This window comes from Podarcis raffonei, chromosome 1, assembly GCF_027172205.1.
Source record: "Podarcis raffonei isolate rPodRaf1 chromosome 1, rPodRaf1.pri, whole genome shotgun sequence".
NCBI lineage: Eukaryota > Metazoa > Chordata > Lepidosauria > Squamata > Lacertidae > Podarcis > Podarcis raffonei.
Window position 1 is genome coordinate 43,163,277 of NC_070602.1, and position 12,943 is coordinate 43,176,219.

The following is a 12,943-nucleotide window of genomic DNA, read 5'->3' on the forward strand; positions in this document are numbered from 1 at the left end:
TATACTACTGAGGAGGTGGTAACTAAGGGACCCTCCAGAGGTCCTTTTTGTTGTGCATTCACTGTTATTTATGCTCATGATTTCTGCTCAATACTGTGTATGTGTGTGCAAAGGTTTCAGGGGGGCATACTGCCCCATAGCTTACTGCTGAAATCCTGTAACTTTTCATACCACTCCAGCAAGAGTGTTCCTCCAGACAGCAAAAATAAGGTACTGTTTAGGAAGCATCACCAAAGCAATAAAGTGATGTGCAGACAGTCCAGTATAAATCCACTGCTACTGCATTATTATTATTGTCTCAATAACATGTTGCAGACCCTGACCGTTAAGTCCAGTCACAGACGACTCTGGGGTTGCGGCACTCATCTTGCTTTACTGGCCAAGGGAGCTGGCATTTGTCCGCAGACAGTTTTCCGGGTCATGTGGCCAGCATGACTAAGCCACTTCTGGCGAACCAGAACAGTGCACGGAAACGCCATTTACCTTCCTGCTGGAGCGGTACCTATTTCTCTACTTGCACTTTGATGTGCTTTCAAACTGCTAGGTTGGCAGGAGCAAGGACCGAGCAACGGGAGCTCACCGAACCACTGACCTTCTGATTGGCAACCCCTAGGCTCTGTGGTTTAGAACACAGCGCCACCCGCATCCATAACATGTTGCAGAACCCACCTGCAAAAAACCAGAAACAAAACTGTTAGGATCTGGAGAGATCCTAACAGTTATGATGGGTCACAGACTCAATTACAAGTTGGTAAGATTGTTGAGTTGCAACTCTTAAGAAGACACCTGTAGCTTTATGCCCACAGAAATGCAGAACGAGAGGTTGCAGCCAAATGCATTCTCCTCAGACAACTGTCAGTCAGCCTCAAATGTCCTGCCCATGAGAAGGGTTCACCCGCTTTTTTAGTTGTTCACCTGAGGAGGGGGTGAAATGTATGGCCGATGCTAACCGTTGATATGGAGGAGGATGGTGTAAATGCTTGTGATCCAAGTGTCAAGAGCAGAGAAGAAGTCCAGGGAGAGCTAAAGACCATTTTCTTCCCAATTACAGAAGGCTGCCACAAAGAAACAAGATAGGAAGTATTTAGTAGAGCCATCAAGGCTCTGAAACAGTAAGACCAATATTGCAGTAAAGTTGATGTAGCTGGGATAACAGGAAATACTTTTGAACCATCCAGTTGGGTGAGGATATAAATAGCCCAGGGAAGTGATGGAAATAAAAGGAGACTTATTTATTGGGAATGTTTAAAGCCTAGGACTCCTGCTGTAACATGTTTCTTTCCAACTCCAATTATTCCAGTTTCAGCAGACATAGTTTTTTTTCAACAATTGACGTGCAGTGGAAGCGAACAGAAGAAGCTGTTTCTGCCAGAAGTCTCCCATTTGAAAAAGGAAAAATCTGTCTAGATTTTCCCACATACCGGGACAGTACAAACACAAAACATACAAATGGAAAGGCACTCTGCTCTGAGTTTTAATCAGCTCTCTGCACCTATGAAATAGGTACTGTACTTGAAAGAAGGAACTGATGAGCTCTAGTCCTCCATTTTAAAATATCAAGCTTCAGTCACTGTTGCCCTTCTGTAATAGTTCTCTGTATCTTACCTGGATAGTTCAGGTATGTTTTTTGCACACTTATCACCAGAATTACAGAGGACTTGCCCCATACTATATTCCTGGAAGAGGAGCAGATAACTGGATCTGTCAAACAGCTAACGCTATTGACTACACAACAGGTTCTTCTTAAATCTCCTCCCAGCCTCTCACTCAACTATGCTGGCTAGCACTGGCAGTGTGTTGTTTTGCAGCTGGATTTATAGTTGGCATTTCACTCAAATGAACTTCTAATCTTGCCAGTTGGAAGACAGATACTGGTTTTGGTTCAGTTACCCCCAAGTGTTTAAGGGATGTGGGAGAGGAGTGAGAATAGTTCAGTTGGTTGCCATGGCAGTCCACCTCAACCTGTAGAGTCATGCTGACAAAACCATTTGCTCCATTGCCTCTTCCATATTAACATTGTGTTATGCACCCCACAAACCCAATAGCTCTTTTTGACCTAGTTTCGCACTACAGGCAAAGGGCCAGGTCTACCAAGGGGTAGAGAGGGGCAGCTGGAAGGACTTCAAATTGTTGGTTATTTAATTTATTATTGTTGCATTTTTACTATGCAAATATGCATACTGCATTTTATTGCTGTGATAGAAACAGAGATATAAGGAGGTGGGGACTCAAAATACTGCTAAATAAGAAGAGGGGCATAAGAGCTACAGATATGAGTTTGAGCCATGCAAAGGCAGAAAAAATAGCAAGATATAGCAAGTGGAGCAGATAGGGTGAACTGGAAGCAATGAAAGGAGCAGATTTCTTGAGTGTCACCAGGCCTGAGTGTGTTGGGCCAGATCTTCATCTCCCCACCCCTTTGAGGCAAAAATTGACAGGGGGCGGGGCTGCCCAGCTGTCAAGAACCAGACATCACTATGGCAACAGGTGGTGCTGTGCTTTGAAGTCCCAGTTTTCCAAACGCCTCTTTGCAAGCAGCTTTGTGTTGCTCTTTAAACCTCTGAAACCCAGAGCAGTGCAAGGCTGTTTGCAAACAGCTTTCTAACACTGATTCTCAGAGGTTCAAGGAGAAGCTCTGGGGCCAAGAAGCAGGTTTCATTAAACAGCAAATGCTTCCCCCACTGGAGCAAGGCATGATCCCACCACCTATCAGCTGAAAGGAGTACACTTTGCTCCAGCAAATGAATGATCACTAACACAACTCACCTTAAATTCCCAATTGTTCCTTTGAAACCCTGCCCTTACCTGCCCCACGCCTGAGGTTTAAAGGTGGGTGGTCATGGCACAGTACGGTCACCACCTCTGATGGGGGCTGGAGCACAGCACCCTGGCTACCCCTGCTGCACGCTGTTCTGTTGGTTAAGTGGCAAGGAACAGCATGAAAATCAGCCATGTTCAAAAGCCTTAGACTGGAACTTCCTGTCCTCCTCGCCGATGTGGGCTGCAGGTTGTAATTCTCTGCAAATACTATACAAATGGGTGGATCGGTCAGCTGAGGTCACAGGCCTTGCAGAGGCCAGGTGTGCAGCAGAGAGAGAGACACACCCATAGCTCAGGGCATTTTGCTAGCCGCAGTGGAATAGCAAATGGCAGCCCTCCCCAAGTCTAGGTGCACAGAGCCCAAGGCTGGCCAAGTTATTATGGCACTAGAGACAGAAAACCCCCAAAGTGCCTGTCCCTTGTAATAAAAATACAAGATTAAACTACTAACAATTTTCTCCCTTTCCTGACCCTGAAGAATCAGCTGCATCTGAAGCAACCAACTCACTCGGCCTAATCGCTGGGTTGGCCCTGTGACATGTCCTCAGAAGCACACTGAGCATAACTTGCACAGTTCATACAGCATCAGTTTTTAATGTCTGACGTTTTATTATGCTTTTATATGTGCTGGAAGCTGCCCAGAGTGGCTGGGGAAACCCAGCCAGATGGGCAGGGTATGATAACTACTACTACTACTACTACTACTACTACTACTACTACTACTGTGCTAGCTGGGGGCTGATAGGAATTGTAGCCCAAAACATCCAGAGAGGGCAATGCTGGTGAAAGGTGGTTTGTTTAAAGGGATTTGAGGACAACTCCACTGCAAGCAGATGTACAGCCAAGTATTTTCCACCTGCTGCATCTAGGCAATGCTATGTCTCTTTTCAGCAGAATTTTGTGAGAAATCAGGGCTATTCAGTGTAAGACACTCAGGAAATTTGACAAACTGTCACCCCAGTCCCATACTGGTTTTGTGTTTTCTTCAGCTCCCTTTTCATCTCTTCCACTTGCTTCTTGCCCACTCTGCCAAGGGAATGGTTGCTGTGTTTATACTCTGCAGTTCCTAAAAAGTACTGCCAGTACCTTGAACTCTGAAGAACTAGAATAAAGGTCAGGAGAACTCCACAACACAGAGATGTTGTTAACTAAGAGTCTATGACTTTCTTCTGAGGACACAGAGACATGGCACTTCTTCCCGTTTTATTCATCTTTTCTTGTCTAAAGAGAACCAACGCTTTTCACAAGCACAGTGGAATTAAAGACAAATGGTCAGCAAATGGATTGTGTCAGAAAAGACACACAGCTGATTTTTTTAGAATCCCCTGCTCAAAAATGTCTAAAGGATATTTGCTAAGGATGGCTAAAGGGTTTTTTGGGGGGGGGGAATGGAGGAGCAGGAAACAAAGTCTCCCACGGAAATATATCAGCACTTAGGAGGGCAGCTAGATTTTTTGCTTCAATACCAAGGGGTGAAGGAGTTTACTTGTGAAATCTCTTTACCCCATAGATGCCTTCTTGACCACTTCGATCTGCGGACAATGCCCTGTTACAAGAGGAATACTCTGCAAAGGTAGCTTTTAGCTCCAGGGATTCTTAGATTAATAAGCATGTTTATTTGGACTGAGAGGTGGTGACTTCAAGCCTTAAGCCTTTTATAATGAGCCTTCTTTGCAGTGCTCAAGTAAGTTAGGGCTCATTTCATCTGTAAAAGCAACCATGTGATCATAATACCTTTACTCTCACAACATCATCAGTCTCACAGTTAAATACCAGTATGTCTGTGAAGCCAAGTATTTTCACCATGCGTCGACCAGCACTGGATACATCAACAGCAAAAAGAGTAGGGTCTCTTTGCATATATGGAACACTTGGATTCTCATAGCTGAAATTTGTCAATTCTTGATGGCCAGCTGCTGAACATATGAACTCCATTTTATTGAAAAGAATTGTGTCCCTGGGCTATACGGAAGTACTGTACTATCAGTGGGAGAAATCTATGGCGGCTCCTTTACATGATAAGAGGATCATCATCACCTGGTGTTGCAGTCAAACTAAAACACACAAACGGAGGAGCCTTAAGGGTGCAGTCCAGATCCTGTTGTGGATAAAAATAAATAGGAGCTTTGTCATTAGTATTTGTTTTCTTTATGAAAGTATTTATATACCGCCCCCTTGCAAAACATTAGTGCAGTGTACAGCAACATAAAAACATTTAAAAGCAATACAAAGCATTCATTAAAATGAATGGCTACTCAAGGGATATTTAAACAACTGCATAGGCCTCTCGGGTGGGGGTCCTCAATAAATGCCCCAAAGTCAAAAGAAAGGATGGCTGCCCAAACTCTGCTGGAAGAGTGTTCTACAGCCAGAGGGGTAGTGTGGAGGGGGCTCAGGGGGGACATAGCCCTGGGCGTAAGATTTTTAGGGGGCATGAATCAGGTGCTCCCATGCAGGGATCCCCACCCCACCTTGCCTGCTGCTGGGGATCTCTGGGTCACAGAGCCCAGCCTGGCTTTGTATCCATGTCCCTGGCCCCCTTGCGGAATGGACGCCTGGTCAGTGTTATGTACTGAAGTTCTCACCCTGGGCCAGCAGGGGGATACTGTAGAGAGTTATGCAAATAAGGGATCGAAAGTGACGTTCAGTGATTGGATAGCTTTAGAAAATTGTTACAGTTACATTGTACAGGAGCTCTATATAAGCAGGCTGACTGAACCCTTCAGTTCAGCTCTGTCCTGGCCTGCGAATAAACAAGAGCTGTTTGAAGAATTGCTGTGTCGTCTGATATGTTCACCCACAACTTAACAGTCAGCATCGGGGGGATTCCCCTGCCAAGGGCCATGTCAAACAGCTAGGCTCCTCCCTGCATGGGTGGGCCAATGGCACAGTGCGGCCCCACTTGGCTCCGGTGGAGAGGGCTGGGCTGGTGCATGGGCTCTGTGAATCCTCCATGCCCAATGCATGTGGGTTCTGTTTATCATTTTTGCCCTGCCCCCATCTGGCACATGCATGCGCATGCACTCTAAGCGCTGGCAGACAACACAATGCCACTGTCTACAGCAGGCTTCCTCAACTTTGGCCCTCCAGATGTTTTTGGCCTACGACTCCCATGATCCCTAGCTAGCAGGACCAATGGTCAGGGATGATGGGAATTGTAGTCTCAAAACATGTGGAGGGCTGAGGTTGAGGAAGCCTGGTCTACAGCATAGGACTGGTGCCACTAAATGCCTGGTTTCTGGTTGAGGGAAGCTGGACCTCTGTAACATGGCAGAAGGGACGATCTCAGTGGGCTAGGTTATAAGGACTCAGGTCTGGACCCCAGTTGGTCAGGGCTTTGTATATCAACACAAGAGCCTTGAACCTGGCCTGACAGGATACGGGCAGCCAGGGCATATGTTTTAGCAGAGATGTCACATGATGCCAGCTCTCTGGTTTCATTCTGCACCAACTGAAGCTTCTGGATCAGACCCAGGGGCAGCCTCGCATACAAAAATCCAGTGTTCAGGTTACCAATGCAGAGACTACAGTGGCCAAGTTATCACGAGCCAGATATGGACATAGCTGGCATACCAGACGAAGCTAGTAAAAGGCGCTTCTAGTTACCGAGGTCACATTTCATTAGCTGGGCCTCCAAAGACAAAGATGTATCCAGGAGTACCTGTTCCTTCAGAGGAAGTGCAACCCCATCCAAAATAGGCAACTGGCTTCCAGGTATAGGAACCACCACCTTCTAATCCAGTTTATTGGCCCTCATCCATTGCATTTTAATGGCTGAATGCAACAGTCTTATAAACAAATGCATGAAAGTTACTATTTTTTTAAAAAAAAAAAAGATTGGTCAAACTGTTTTTCCATACTGCCTTAAGTAGAAGAGAAGCTGTTTCTTCTGTGACCAACACAAACACAGGCTATTGGGCCTCTTAGGAGGCTAATAAAAAAATTCCTCACCATCCCTGAACATTGGCCACACTGCCTGGCATTGATAGGAGTTGTGGGCCTTCAGATGTCCCTGGAGTACAAGTTCCCCTCCCTATCTTACAACTACAGTGGTACCTCGGGTTAAGAACTTAATTCGTTCTGGAGGTCTGTTCTTAATCTGAGGTACCACTTTAGCTAATGGGGCCTCCCACTGCTACAGCGCGATTTCTGTTCCCATCCTGAGGTAAAGTTCTTAACCTGAGGTACTATTTCTGGGTTAGCGGAGTCCGTAACCTGAAGCATCTGTAACCCGAGGTACCACTGTATTGCAAAATGCCTGTATGCCCAGTGCTAACGTCCTTTCTTTTCTAACTAGTGTCAGGGATACCGAAGTGATTTTACAGAAGGGTAGCTTGGGCAAGGCAGCCTAAGAATGAACTTTTCACACTTTCCAAGAGGACTGTTTCCCCCCTCTCCCTTTTCAAACTTCAGCTTTAAATCATGTTTAGGTGTGTTTATGTTGCCTCTCCTCGGTCCCAGATATTAATTGCTTGCCAGCCTTCCCAGACCTTTGTGTTTACACTTTTTGGTTCTTCAACACTAACCAACAGGCACTGGAGTTATCTTGGGAATCACAGCCAAAATTGTGCTAAAGGTCAGCAAAGCTCAGGCCGGGTGTTTACAGGGAGCTTCCCAAGGATTCTTTCAGGTCACTGAGGCAGAGACTTTGCTGACTGGGGTGACGGAGGCCAAAGCCCTGCTTGTTTAATAGCATCCTTTTCATGCCCAGCGAATGGGTGCAAAGATTTATTTCACAGTGTGTGCTTATGATGTAGCCACTGGCTTCCCAACTATTTTATTTACTTCCTGGCTACAGTCATCCTCCTTCGTGCCTTTTCTGCACCTTCTTTTAGACACAGAGCCTCTTCTATCACAGGCAACAATCTGGACAATAAATTTAGATGTTTTAAACCTGGCAGGTGCACTGAAGAGGCCATCTCCTCAGTCACTGTCCATCTAGCAATACCCAGCAGGGGCACACAAAAATGTGGCAGGTTAAACTGAGAGAAGATAGTCCTTTAAATATCCTGGTCACAAGCTATTTGGGGCTTGAAAGGTTAAGACTATCACCTTGGACTGAGCTCAGAAGTACCCTGGAAACCAGTGAAAATCTTTTGGAACAAGTTTAGGGTCATCAAAAGAGATTCCAGCCAACTGTCTGGCTGTTGAATTCTGAATAAATTGAAATTTCCATACCATCTTCAAGGGAAGCTCTACATATAATGTATTACAGTGGTCTAACACGGATGTTATGAGACTGTGGACAATTGTAACAAAGTCATGCCTGCATGCAGTCATAGCTTGTAAACTTGCCTAAACTAGAAGAAAGCTTTTCCCTTAAGAGGCATCACAACCCCATACAGAGATATCAGCTCCCTATGTATGCAACGGTGGCAGCGAGAATGCTACTAGCCCAGAGATGGAAGGAAGGAGAAGTACCAACAAAAGAAGAAGGGCAGATGAAACTGATGGAGTCTGCAGAGATGGCAAAATTGACAGGGAAGATCCAAAACCAGGAAGATCAAGTATTTTCTAAAGACTGGAGTAAATTTGTAATTTATTTAAAAGACCACTGTGAACAGTTAAAATCTTTGGCAGGGATGCAATGACACTTGTAATATGGAATTCTTTGTGATAATTATGGTTATTTAACAGATGGATAATGGTAAAGATGCAGCAAAAATCTAATCTTAAACATGGAACCCATGGAGAGAGGGAAAGAGGTCCAAAGGTTCAAAAGTACCTTGTACTTTAATGTTTGAAATGGTTATGTTAAAATGTATAAAATTATGGGGGGGGGGGGACGACAATAAACAAATTATATATAAAAAGGAGATATCACCTTCCAAAATCACTGAACTACTAGGTAACTCCAGCTAACAATCTTATCTGGATTAAAATTTAGGTTACTATCCAGCTTGTTATTGATTATAGGCACAAGTTCAACACCCCCACTGTCTCACCCATGAGGCAGAGAGAATTGAATGTCATCAATATACTGAAGACACCTCACTCTAAAGCTCCAGAAAACTTCATCCAGTAGTTTCATGTTGATATTGAGTGTCAGGGAGAAAGATTAAGCCCTGTGAACACTATAGCAGAAATGTCTTGATACTAAATTCAGACTTCAGCACCGCCCTCTGGAATAAACTCACTAGGTAGGAGCAGAACTACCACAAAATGGTGCTCCCTGTCTCCATCATGATGCAGAAGGATACATTGACCACTGAAAACTGGATAGCTCAGTTGGTTAAGAGTGTGGTGGCAGCAATTCCAAGGTTGCAGGTTTGATCCAGATATGGGATAGCTGCATATTCCTGCATTGCAGGGAGTTGGACTAGATAACTCTCTGGGCCCTTCCAGCTCTACAGTTCTATGATTCTATGAAGCTGCTCAGAAATCCAGGAGAACCAGCAAGGTTGCACTCCTTTTATTGCTCTCACTTCTCAGGTCATCCATCAGGGTAACAAACCCAAGACTGAATCTGGATTTAAATGAGTTTAGGTGGCTAGTTTCATCCAACAGTCTCTGGAGCTGTATGGCCAAAATTCATTCCAGTATTTTGCCCAAGAAGGTGAGATTTGAAACTGGCTAATATTTGTTATAATCATCTAAGTTTGGGGCAGGCATTTTAAGGAGTGGGCAGCTGACCACTTCAGCTTTGAAGACTGCCAGGACCACTTCCTCTTGCAGCAAGGCATCAGTTCCTTATTGCGCTCAGCTGCTCAACCTTCGGGGGTACAAAGTTTGAGTGGGCATCTGGTAAGACATACCCTCACCAAGTACCCAGTCCACCAGGCTGTAGCAAGTTGGAACAGATGTCAGCAAAACATTTAGCAAACAAGTCAGGGCAAGACTTGAGAGTTGCCTATGTTTTCTTTGCTATTGCCACGACCACAGAGTAGGCTCTAATATGGGCCTGAGCTGAGTCATCTACTCTGCTGCTTGATTATCTGAAGCTTCTCACTAAAGCAGGAAGCCTAAGAGAAGGTGGGAAAAGGTGTTCAAGAGCAATGGTGCCAACAGGCTGAGTCATCTGCTTATTCCACAGCTGCTAGGACTTTAACACAGACCCCAGTCATGTCAACAGAAAACTCCCCAAGAGCTGTCCAGAAACTTTCTGGTTGTGGTGGTGGCACCTTCTCCACCCCTGCAAAGGGGAAAACCACCTGCCAGCTTCAACCCCACTAGAAAGTGATTTACCATTGACAAAGGAAACACAATAAATCTCTCTACCCCCGGGTTGTCATATTAATTGTCCCAGCATCAAACACCACACCCAATGTCTGCTACATGGATCACACTGATGGCATGCTGAAATATCCCCATGGTTGACATAACAAGAGCCATTCAGTCATGAATCAGTACTGATAGGGTAGCTCCGCTCAGATGCTGGGCTTCCCCGGTACCAATAGCCAGAAGAATTTTACTACCAAATCTTACAGTAGATCTGCATCTTCACCAGCTCAAGTAGGAAGCTTGTTGGACACTGGGGTGGACTGTGCACTGAGAGAAACCTTGCTCGTCTACGCTGAACATTTGCCAAGACTCTAGACCAGGGGGATGGGACTGTGGCCCTGCAAGTGTTGTTGGAATACATATTCCATAATCTCTGACTGCTGGCTGGGAATGACGGACTTGGAATCCAATAACATCTCGAGGTCAAAGTGCGGTCCTGTCCTATCCCTCCACTCTAGACTCAGGCTCTGCCAAGCCAGACACACCAAGTTGATTCACTCTCCCAAGCTTTCTAATCTAATGGCCATAACATTCACCCAGATTTGGGTGATATAAGCCTGGTTAGGCTCCTGAGAATATCACAAGTGAGAAACTTTTATCATCCAGGGTTAAATCCCAGGTGCCTGAGAATTATCAGGAACTGAGAATTGCTGTTCCTCTCTCTTATGCCCAAGCTTCTTGCCTGTCTTACCTTCTCATGCCTGTTTGTGACTCTCTGCCTCCTCTCTAATTCTGTTGGTTTAAACTGAGGTTTTCTGCCATCATGTATCATGTGAGAAAGTGCCTCCTCTGGGGTTTTAGAGGAAAAGGGACATGTGAATGTACCATCTCCCCCTCAGCAATATCCTCTCAATTGAGCTTATTTCTATTGTCAGAACTCAGCTGATGAGAAATGCAACTGGGCAGCAGTGGAGATATAGAAACTGCGATATTGATCATTAAACCAAGTTTTCAAAGAAACTTCATGAATGAAAGCCTAGAACAGATTTTTTAAAAAAGCTTCTCTACTAATACATCATTACTATAAATGCCTCTAACAAACATTAACATACTAGGTTGCCAAATGCAAAAGTTGGCCCTGGTGCCTTTGCTGGTGAGGATTGCCAACTTACCAAAAACATGTTTAAAGATACACGAGGCATTTTAATTGTGACAGGAATCCACCATGCAGGTTTCACACCCTTTTTGTCCTTCCCCTGCTTTGTCTGAGTGTGGCAGCCCTGAGTTTAAGTAATAAGCCTGCTGCTGCTATGTCTCGCTTGGCCCCCATGCACTATTTGGAGTGAAGCCTAACTCCCACAAGCAGAATGCAGTGCTGCCGTGCAAACAAGGGATTCAAAAAGCAGAGGAACCAAAATAATGGCACGACTAAGGGGATTAAAAGAATTAAAATGTTTATAGCAGGTAATGATGACTAAATATAGCTGCAGTAATTGCCCACAAACTAAACACCAGAAGCAGCATGGATTTAAGGGCAGCTCAAGAAGTCAATATATTATTTATAAACCAGATATCTATAATTATCCATTGCACAGGGCTGTCGGGAGCCGGGCTTGCTGTGGGCAAAACACTTTTAGAAGCTGCTCCAAGTGCAAATCGGAAAAGACATTATAACTCCACAGAATAAACTAAGCCACGGAGCAATATGGGACCCAGCCGTTTTATCTGAAAAAGCACTAAGGAGCCACCACAGGAAATGAATGAAAAGAAACACCTTAATCCTATTGAAAGCTGTTTTAAGGCCATCAGAGCATACACAAATGCAGAACAAGCCTATTCATATGCAATTTTTTTAAGGTGTACTCTTTAAAATTGTACAGCATGAACAATAATCTTAAATTTCAAAATATATATGTATCATGTTGCCTGAATTGGCTAGTTCTTTGTTGTGTGAAAGCTTAGTGGCAAACCCAGGTTTCTGTCAGGGCAATCCTTGAAACAACCGTCAGACAAAAGGTCTCTTCTAACCTGAATTTCAAAGGCTCACTTATCGTCCTATACAGTGGTACCTCAGGTTACAGACGCTTCAGGTTACAGACTCCACTAACCCAGAAATAGTACCTCGGGTTAAGAACTTTGCTTCAGGATAAGAACAGAAATCGTGTGGCGGCAGCGCAGTGGCAGCAGGAGGCCCCATTAGCTAAAGTGGTACCTCAGGTTAAGAACAGTTTCAGGTTAAGAACGGACCTCCAGAAAGAATTAAGTTCTTAACCCGAGGTACCACTGTATATTTGTCAAATGTATTTCGGGTAAATTATGACTGGAGTACTGAAGACTGAGCTAGTGGTGATCTTTCACTGATGATCTGAAGTGACCCACCCCTGCGGCTTCATTTTGCTGCCCACTTTCCCTCAGATTAAGTGCACGGCATCTCCCTCCCACCACCCGACAACTGTGGGAAATGATTACAGGTGGAGAAGGTAGCCAGATCTTTGGGCCCCAACTGTTGGTCAAGGCAAAATAAAAGGAACAGAAGTAGATTTAAGCAGAAGGGGTTCAGAAGATGGAGAATGGCAGATCAGTGCCTTCTTACGTGTGACTATAGGCCTTTTTTGGACCCAACTAAAACAGGTGTAGGTGGGGTAGCCTGAGAAGAACCTGAGGCTCCCAAGAGAAAGATGCTGCTTTAATAAGGAAACACAAGCGATTGTTGCACAAGGCACTGGGCTGTTTGTCTTCGCCGACCAGAGAACGAGAAGCCTTGCCATTTTGTCACAGGTAACAGGCGTGAGGAATGGAGGGTGTGTCTGTCCATGGGCATTCCATTTAATTTATTAGTCGGCACCCGTCATCAACCCACAAGTGGATAATTGCCATCATGTGTCAGGTTTCCCATCATCTTAAAGCAATTATAGACGTAGCCATCTGAACAGTCACCGCATTAACACTTCGTGGTCCCTTA